This window comes from Scylla paramamosain, chromosome 3, assembly GCF_035594125.1.
Source record: "Scylla paramamosain isolate STU-SP2022 chromosome 3, ASM3559412v1, whole genome shotgun sequence".
NCBI lineage: Eukaryota > Metazoa > Arthropoda > Malacostraca > Decapoda > Portunidae > Scylla > Scylla paramamosain.
This window is the reverse complement of record NC_087153.1, coordinates 13204850-13212500: the sequence shown is the minus strand read 5'-3', so window position 1 is coordinate 13212500 and position 7651 is coordinate 13204850. Positions and strand designations below refer to the sequence as shown.

Genomic DNA, 7651 nt, shown 5'->3' with positions numbered 1-7651 from the left:
GGAGGACGATACGGTGACGAGGGGTGAGTGCTTTAGCCGGAGGGATAGCTACTCTACCTTGTCCTTCCCTTCCTCTACTCGCCCATTTTCTCCTCCAGCCTCCCTCCCTGCCTTCCTCGCCGCGGGCCTGGAGAGCGAGGCAGAGAGGGGCGCTGTGTCCCACTATCGACCCAGAAAGAAGGAGGAGGAGGAGGTGTAATGTTAATATTTTGAAGCCACTGAGTCACCAGGGAGGGGAAGGGAGGATGTGGATAAAAGTGGCGGTGATAGCTTATCCTGCCTGATATTTGACGTGTGTGTGTGTCTGTGCGTTTGTGTGTGTGTGTGCTTGTGTGTGTGTCGTAGTTATTCCGTTGAGACGGGGAAGGGGAGAGTGATCATGGTTTAAGGAGTTAACGTGAGGTGGCGCCCCTGCCAGCCATCTCACGGCAGCAGGGGAGGGTAATAATACGGGTGGGCGTTGAGGAGGGCGAGGAAGGTTATCAGCAGAGAGAGGAGAGGCTGTGTAAGAGTTGTGCTTGGAGGTACTCTGCCTCTTGTGACGTCACTAGCCATGCCACCCTCCCTCCACTTCACCGTGTGTGTGTGTGTGTGTGTGTGTGTGTGTGTGTGTGTTGTCATTCTCGGTCTCACATTAAAGTTACGATGTTTTAGTACGTGTTGAGTATTCTTGTGTACTGCCAGGATTGTGACGATGCGATTAACTTAAGCAGGTGCGTCGACGTGCGCGCGCGCGCACACACACACACACACACACACACACACACACACACACACACACACACACACACACACCTGTCGGGTGGGGTTAGGGTTGAGGGTGCCAGGGCCTCAGGACATGGCTTGCACACGTGTTCATTGTATGAGTCACGTCAGTATGCTAGACAACATTCCCTGCAGTTCCCGGCCAGTCTAGGCACAATAAAACTTAAATCCCTGAGCAATTTAGGCACCACTATAAAATTCAGTAAATATGCCCGAAGTGACTAAGTGTCGGTGTTGATGAGCGGTCACTGGCTGGAGATGTGCTTCCGGGAGGGTGAGCGGTGCCCGTCGCTGTCTGGGTGGGCAGCGCGCGGGCACGGCAGGACAGAATGGGCAAGGCTCCAGCCACGCGTAAATAAAGCTTACTGAGGCTGCGAGGCGACCTTATAGAGGCTCCTTACTGGGGTAAGATTCAGTAAGGAATATGTAGTACAGTTATTGCAATAGACGGGGTGTTCAGGGTGATAGACACGGTGGTACAGAGGAGGTGCCGCATGTGGGCTGAGCGGCCTTGTGCAGACTGGGGTGTTCTCGCCTCGCTATGTGATGCCTTGCTCCACTCCAATGCTGCGGTGTTTGGCAGTGCACCACCAGGGAAATGTAGGACTTCACCGCCACCGCCACTTTGACATATAAGGCCGGGTTACATTTGTTACTAGAGTGGCCTGGCGAGGGAGGGACGTGAGCAGCAGGTCATCTCATCGCGGGCGACATTTAAAGGTCACTTACTCCTCAACACAGGTGGGAAGGGCTGGAGAGGGGGTGGATGGTTGGTTACTACTTGCATGGGAGGCGGTGCGCATGAACGGGGGGAGAGGGGAGGAAACGAGGAGGCTGCTTGACAGACAGATGGACATGATTACATAGTGAGGTGGTGGATTGGTGTAGCGGCAGCTGGTGTAGCGTGGCGTGGTGTTGCGTGGAGTGGCTGCCTCCACTAATTGCTGGCGCCGAAGGGGACGGGAACAGCGCAGTGGCGTGGCGTGGTCTGATCCAACCCTCCACTGTCACATCCTGCCGCAGGTGACTCACGCGGCCTCACGTGTTCCCTTCCTTCCTGAATCACTCATTGGTGCACATTTCCTCGCACCTTTCTTCCATCCATCCGTCCAACGCCTGTGTCCGGTTCCCACGTGCTGTGCTGTGCTGTGCTATGCTGTGTTGAACGTTAGCGCCTTTCTCTTTAATCTTCCCTGTTTCCTCTAACCTCCCCTCCGTCCATCCGCATCGGTAATCAACGACGCCACCAGATTCACGGCAGCAATACAAACACCATGTGGGGAATGGCGAGGTGATGTGGTGTGTGCTGGTGCGATGGTGGTGTGGTTTGTGGTGGCCACCGCCTCGCCTCAGCCTCCAGCATCCGTCTTGTCCCACCGCACTAAGGGACCGGGGTACGGAAGGTCCGCCTGCCGGACGTCCCCACGCCTTCGTGTATACCCATAGTGGACTCGCAAAACTAGGGCGATGTGTGTGTGTGTGTGTGTGTGTGTGTGTGTGTGTGTGTGTGTGTGTGTGTGTGAGTGAGAACAAGTTTATTGCCTTTAGTTTTATATTTAAGAAACAATATGTGTGCGTGCGTGCATGCGTGCATGCACGCACGCGTCGATCTGGAAATGGTTAATATGAACGCTTGGGAGAAAGGACGAGTGAAAGATATGGGTCAGAAAAAGGTTAGTTGGTGGAGGGGGAGAGAGGGATACACTCGAGGAGCTGCTTGCAGGAGCCGTTTGAGCCAGTGACCTTCTGCTGCGGCGTCGGTGGTGGTGGTGGTGGTGGGATGGGTTTGTCCAGCCTGCCAAAGATACTTCTCGTCTCTTCCCAGATCTTCCCCGCTCTCCCTGCCTCTATAACACTCCCCTCTCTCCCTCCCTCCCTCATCACTCACTCTCCCACACCACAGCACTCTCACCCACGCCTTTGCTCTCCCATCTCTCCCACCTCCCCAACCCTTCACAACGGTTCCCTCTCAGGTCATATACAATAATTTCCGACTGGCCCTGGTGCCCTCTGCCTCACCGCTGGGCTTGAAGAGTCTCTCTGTGGCGCAGCTGTGTTCCCTCTCCCTCTCCCTCCTCTCTGTTCCCTCCACCTCCACCCACCTGTCCCTCATCCATCCCCTTGTATCCGTTTCCTCATCCGCTATCAGCTGCTTCACCCCCTATTTCTCTCTCTCTCTCTCTCTCTCTCTCTCTCTCTCTCTCTCTCTCTCTCTCTCTCTCTCTCTCTCTCTCTCTCTCTCTCTCTCTCTCTCTCTCTCTCTCTCTCTCTCTATTTTCGTCTTCCTCATCTCATTCTTCGATACATCGCCTGGTTTCTTTTCTTTCTTGCTACCATCCATTTTGGTTCTTGTACTTAATTCCTCCTCCTCCTCCTCCTTACTTGTTTTCGTCGTACCCCTCCTCTTACTACTACTACTACCGCCGCCGTCGCCCTTCACTCGCTCAGTAAGTAACCCACACAGTTCAGCTCACTCATTTTCACCTCAATTCACCTCGCCTTCGTAACTCTTCCCCCCTCTCCTTCCTCTTCCCCCTCCCCCTCCTCACCTTCGATGCTGCTAAAAACTTGTACTCCTTTGCCTCTCCGTTCTTTTCCCCTGCGACTCATCCGCCCCCCCCCCCCACACACACACTCGTGTGTGTGTGAGAATTCCTACGCACTTCTCCCATATTGCCTCCTCCCAGCTTTCTTGAGAAAGAGAGAGAGAGAGAGAGAGAGAGAGAGAGAGAGAGAGAGAGAGAGAGAGAGAGAGAGAGAGAGAGAGAGAGAGAGAGTAGGTGTAGTTGTGAGCGAGTGGCGTTGTTTGGTGTGGTAGTAGAAGCGTTTTCTGTCTTTGTATGTTGGTGCTGAAGCTGTTCTTGGTTCCTGTTTATATATATATATATATATATATATATATATATATATATATATATATATATATATATATATATATATAGAGAGAGAGAGAGAGAGAGAGAGAGAGAGAGAGAGAGAGAGAGAGAGAGAGAGAGAGAGAGAGAGAGAGATAGGCGCGACAAGGACACCATCACCGCCGCCGCCACCACCACCACCGTGCTCTTCCCCACCCCCTGTCGCCCTCCCTTGTCTCCCTCTCCGCCAGCAATACCGCACCGGGGGGCCTGCTGTACTACATAAGAGCACCACAATGGGCAAGATAGTCACGTGCCTCGTTCAGCATCACCTCCCCTCCCTCCTTCACCCCCTGGCGTATTATTTGGCAGGTTTCCGCCCCCTCAGTCTTCACGAGCAGCTTCATGTAAGACGTGCGGACGTGGGCCGGGCCAGTGTTGAAGGCGGAACAAGGATGGCGGCACCGTCGTGTTGGCACCATGCTATCGCCACTTGCTGCCGCCGCGACCTCCACCACTAGGGTGACGTAGGCGGCTTAGCCTTGCTCTGAATAACACGCCGCCGCTGGTGAACGTGTGTGTGTATGTCCTGCGTGGAAAGCCTCGCTTTGCCGCAGTGGTTCGGGGATGTGAAGGGCATGAGAGGGGCGCGAAGAAGCAGGGAAATAGCGGTGTTATCAGGGCGATGGAAGGTATCCTGGTCATGGCGCATCCGGCATGTCCTTGTTTATACAGAATGGTTCCCTCATTCCTGCTGCAAAGGGGTTGGCCTCGCCCGGCCAGGCCACGCCCTGCCGCCGCATCGCACGTCATCGCCCCCGCTATACGGCCGCAGCACCTCGCCTGACGTTATTGGCCTGAAATATGTACATAAGAAACATCCCGGATGCTGTAACCTTACCTTTCACCAAACCACTGCTGCCCTTCCCGCGCCGCCTGCCTGCCGCGACGCCGTGCATCCACCTTCACAACAGTACCACCTTAAAAGGCTTAAAGGTGTAAAGGCCGAGCGTACCAGGGCAGGAAGAAGCGTGTGTTAAGCTTTCAGATAACCAGTGCAAGCAGGAACAGCCCTCTTAGCACCACCCTTTCCTCACTGTGGTGCCACGGGTGAGTGCTGTGGCGGGAGACGCATGGGAAAAAAAAAAAAAAAAAAACACACACCCGACTTATTGATGGCGCCGAAGGACTGCTAGGTAACAGAAGCGAGGGTGTGAGGAGACTGCTTGCCCGACTCGTCCTACCTGGATATGAAGACTCGCACCTCTGGGCAGGCAGCCAAGTGTGGACCATTACCGCGCAGGATAACAAACCCGGGCACGTGACACTCATGGGTCGTTCTCAGGGCAGCGTAATGTGGCCCTTGTGAGAACAGGAGCATAAAATAAGGCAAACAGGAGGAACAGTGAATAAGGGAAACAAAAACACAAAATAAGAAAAGCTGTAAGAGAAGAAAGACAATACAATGTGGTCTTTGTGATATAAGAACATAGAAACTTAATAAAATAACGGAAGCTTTAAGAATTTACCAGGCCTACACATGACAGTCCCTTAACAAGACTACATACCTACATCTACTCCTATCCATAAATGTCTTATACTTTTATATTACTAATATGATTAATTTGCTGTCGTTGTATAACTAAATCTTTTTTTTTCTTGCAGGTGAGACGCAAGGGATGAGTGAGGCAGTGAGTGGGCAGTGGTGCGTAAGGGTAAGGCTTAAGGCAAGGAGAGAGAGAGAGAGAGAGAGAGAGAGAGAGAGAGAGAGAGAGAGAGAGAGAGAGAGAGAGAGAGAGAGAGAGAGAGAGAGAGAGAGAGAGAGAGAGAGAGAGAGAGTACCCATTCGTTCAGGGGAAGAGGAGAGAGAGGGATGGAGGGAAGGAGGGGACGGGGAGACTGTGTTATGTCAGAAGAGTAACGGAGGAGTTCAGACGCAGGGAAAATGACTGGTAGGAGAGCAAAAACTTGTTGGAATTGTTTATATCTGGAAGAGTAACGATGTAGCAGCAGTAAGAAGAAGAAGAGGAGGAGGAGGAATAAAGTGAGTGAGTCAGCGATAGTTATGCATGAAGGAACGAAGAAGGAAAGGAACGAGAGATTCTATCAACAGCAGAAGGCAGAGTGAATGTTTTACCATCTCTGGCTTAGGTCTCGACTTCTCCCGCCCATTACGTACGCCTCTCCACCTCATCTCTCCACCCACTTCACCTCCCCTCACTTCACCTCACCACTCCCATCCATTCTTCCACCATCAGGCGTCTCCGTCCACCACTTCATCTTACCTCCCGCTCATCTCTCCCATCCACTTCACCTCATCTCTGTTCACTTATCCACCTCACCACTCCCATCCACTTCGCCTTATCTCCCGCTCATTTCCTCATCTCATCTCCCGCTCACCTCTCCACCTTACCAGAACCATCCATTCTTCCACCACTCCTTCCCACCCCTCAGGTCCCACGCCCCTCCACCGCATCCCTCCCACCTGTTCCTCCTCCTCCTCCTCCTCCTCCTCCTCCTCCTCTTCCTCCTCCTCCTCCTCCTCCTCCTCCTCCTCCTCCTCCTCCTCCTCCTGGCCCGGTCACTCTACTCTGCTACACGTTTTTAGTGCATTTCCCCTTTCTTGTTTTATTGAGAGAGAGAGAGAGAGAGAGAGAGAGAGAGAGAGAGAGAGAGAGAGAGAGAGAGAGAGAGAGAGAGATTAAATTGATAGGTCACTGGTCCTTCCTCCCTCCTTCCCTGTACTCTGAATCATGCTTATATCTCCCTCTCCCCCCACACTTCCCTTCCCTATACCCTTACAATTGACCCTCCCCCTTCCTCCCCAGTCCCTGCCACATCATTGCTCGATGACATTTTTCTGTTGGTCTCTGTCAGTGATTTTTCTTACCCATCAAGGTGAGGTGAGCGACCGGGAGGGAGAGGGGGAAGGGATGGAGGGAGGGAGGGAGGGAAGGAAGGAGGAAGGGCCGAGGGCGAGGAGACCCGGCTTTGTTTCACGGGTGTTGACGTGGTGGTGGTGGTGGTGGTGGACAGGCAGGCGTGCGGAGTTGTTGTGATCCCCGGGACATGAGTTCGTTAGGTGAGTGGTGACGGTTGTAATGGTTAATGTTGAAACCGATTGATTTATTGTGTGGACTCGTGACATTCTCTCTCTCTCTCTCTCTCTCTCTCTCTCTCTCTCTCTCTCTCTCTCTCTCTCTCTCTCTCTCTCTCTCTCTCTCTCTCTCTCTCTCTCTCTCTACTTGCGTGTCGTGCAGCGGCAAGGTCCTCTACAGGATGGGGACATCCAGCGAGGCCCTCACAGGCAGCGTGGTGCAAATGCAGCAGCAGCAGCAGCAACAGCAGCAGCAGTGGCAGCGGCGGCGTGCGGGGCAGGGGAGGGGCGGCGGGGGTCAAGGGCGACTCATCACCCAGCGCGACGCTCGCGACGCCACTCTTTGTTTACTTCTCACTGGGCAGATGTGGCGGCCGAGCGTCAGGGTCGGCGGGCCGCAGCAGGTGGCGGGACAGGTAGGCCGTGACGGGAGAGGTCACACTCGTCTCCTTGAGTGTCGCCCGTCCGTCCCCCTTCCCTTCCCCCTCGACTATCTTTTCCTTCTCGCTCACCGTCGGCAGCCTGGCCCCGCACTGGCGCCCTCCGTACTTCAAACACTGGCTGCCTTGTGACCTTCCGTAAACAGTCTACAAGGAGTGTGGGGCCGCCAGGGCCCAGGGGCGGGTGAGTAGGGGCGAGGCAGGGCGAGGTGATGAGACATAAATGGGAGGCGCACGTGGTGTCAGTTCCCAGTGCGGGGTGCTGGGGACGGGGGGACTAGTTATCGCGACCTGCCACTCCTTGCGCTGCCACACGTCGCCCGGGTGAGTAGTCCACAGAAGTCAATGTAGGTCAGGCCTTAGTGCGGGACTCCAGCCACGTTTTGCTGCCAAACGTTCAGACGAGCCCCCTTTGAGGCACTGAGGCAGGCAGGGGCGGCGCGGCGCGAAGTGGTCTAAAGCTGGGGAGGCGGGACAGGGCGTGGAGGGAGAGC

General features: G+C 54.4%; 1 protein-coding gene across 2 annotated transcripts in view; it reads left to right on the top strand.

Moving 5' to 3' along the window:
* The window catches only part of LOC135090618 (RNA-binding protein MEX3B-like), a 72725-nt gene that overhangs the window by 43636 nt on the left and 21438 nt on the right, over positions 1-7651 (top strand). The window contains exon 2 of one of the 2 annotated variants that reach the window (XM_063987544.1): positions 5286-5335. The exons of the other annotated variant lie outside the window; for it this stretch is intronic. The gene's annotated coding sequence lies outside the window, so the exon portion shown is untranslated. The remainder of the gene's footprint in view (positions 1-5285; positions 5336-7651) is intronic. 2 annotated transcript variants of the gene reach the window in all.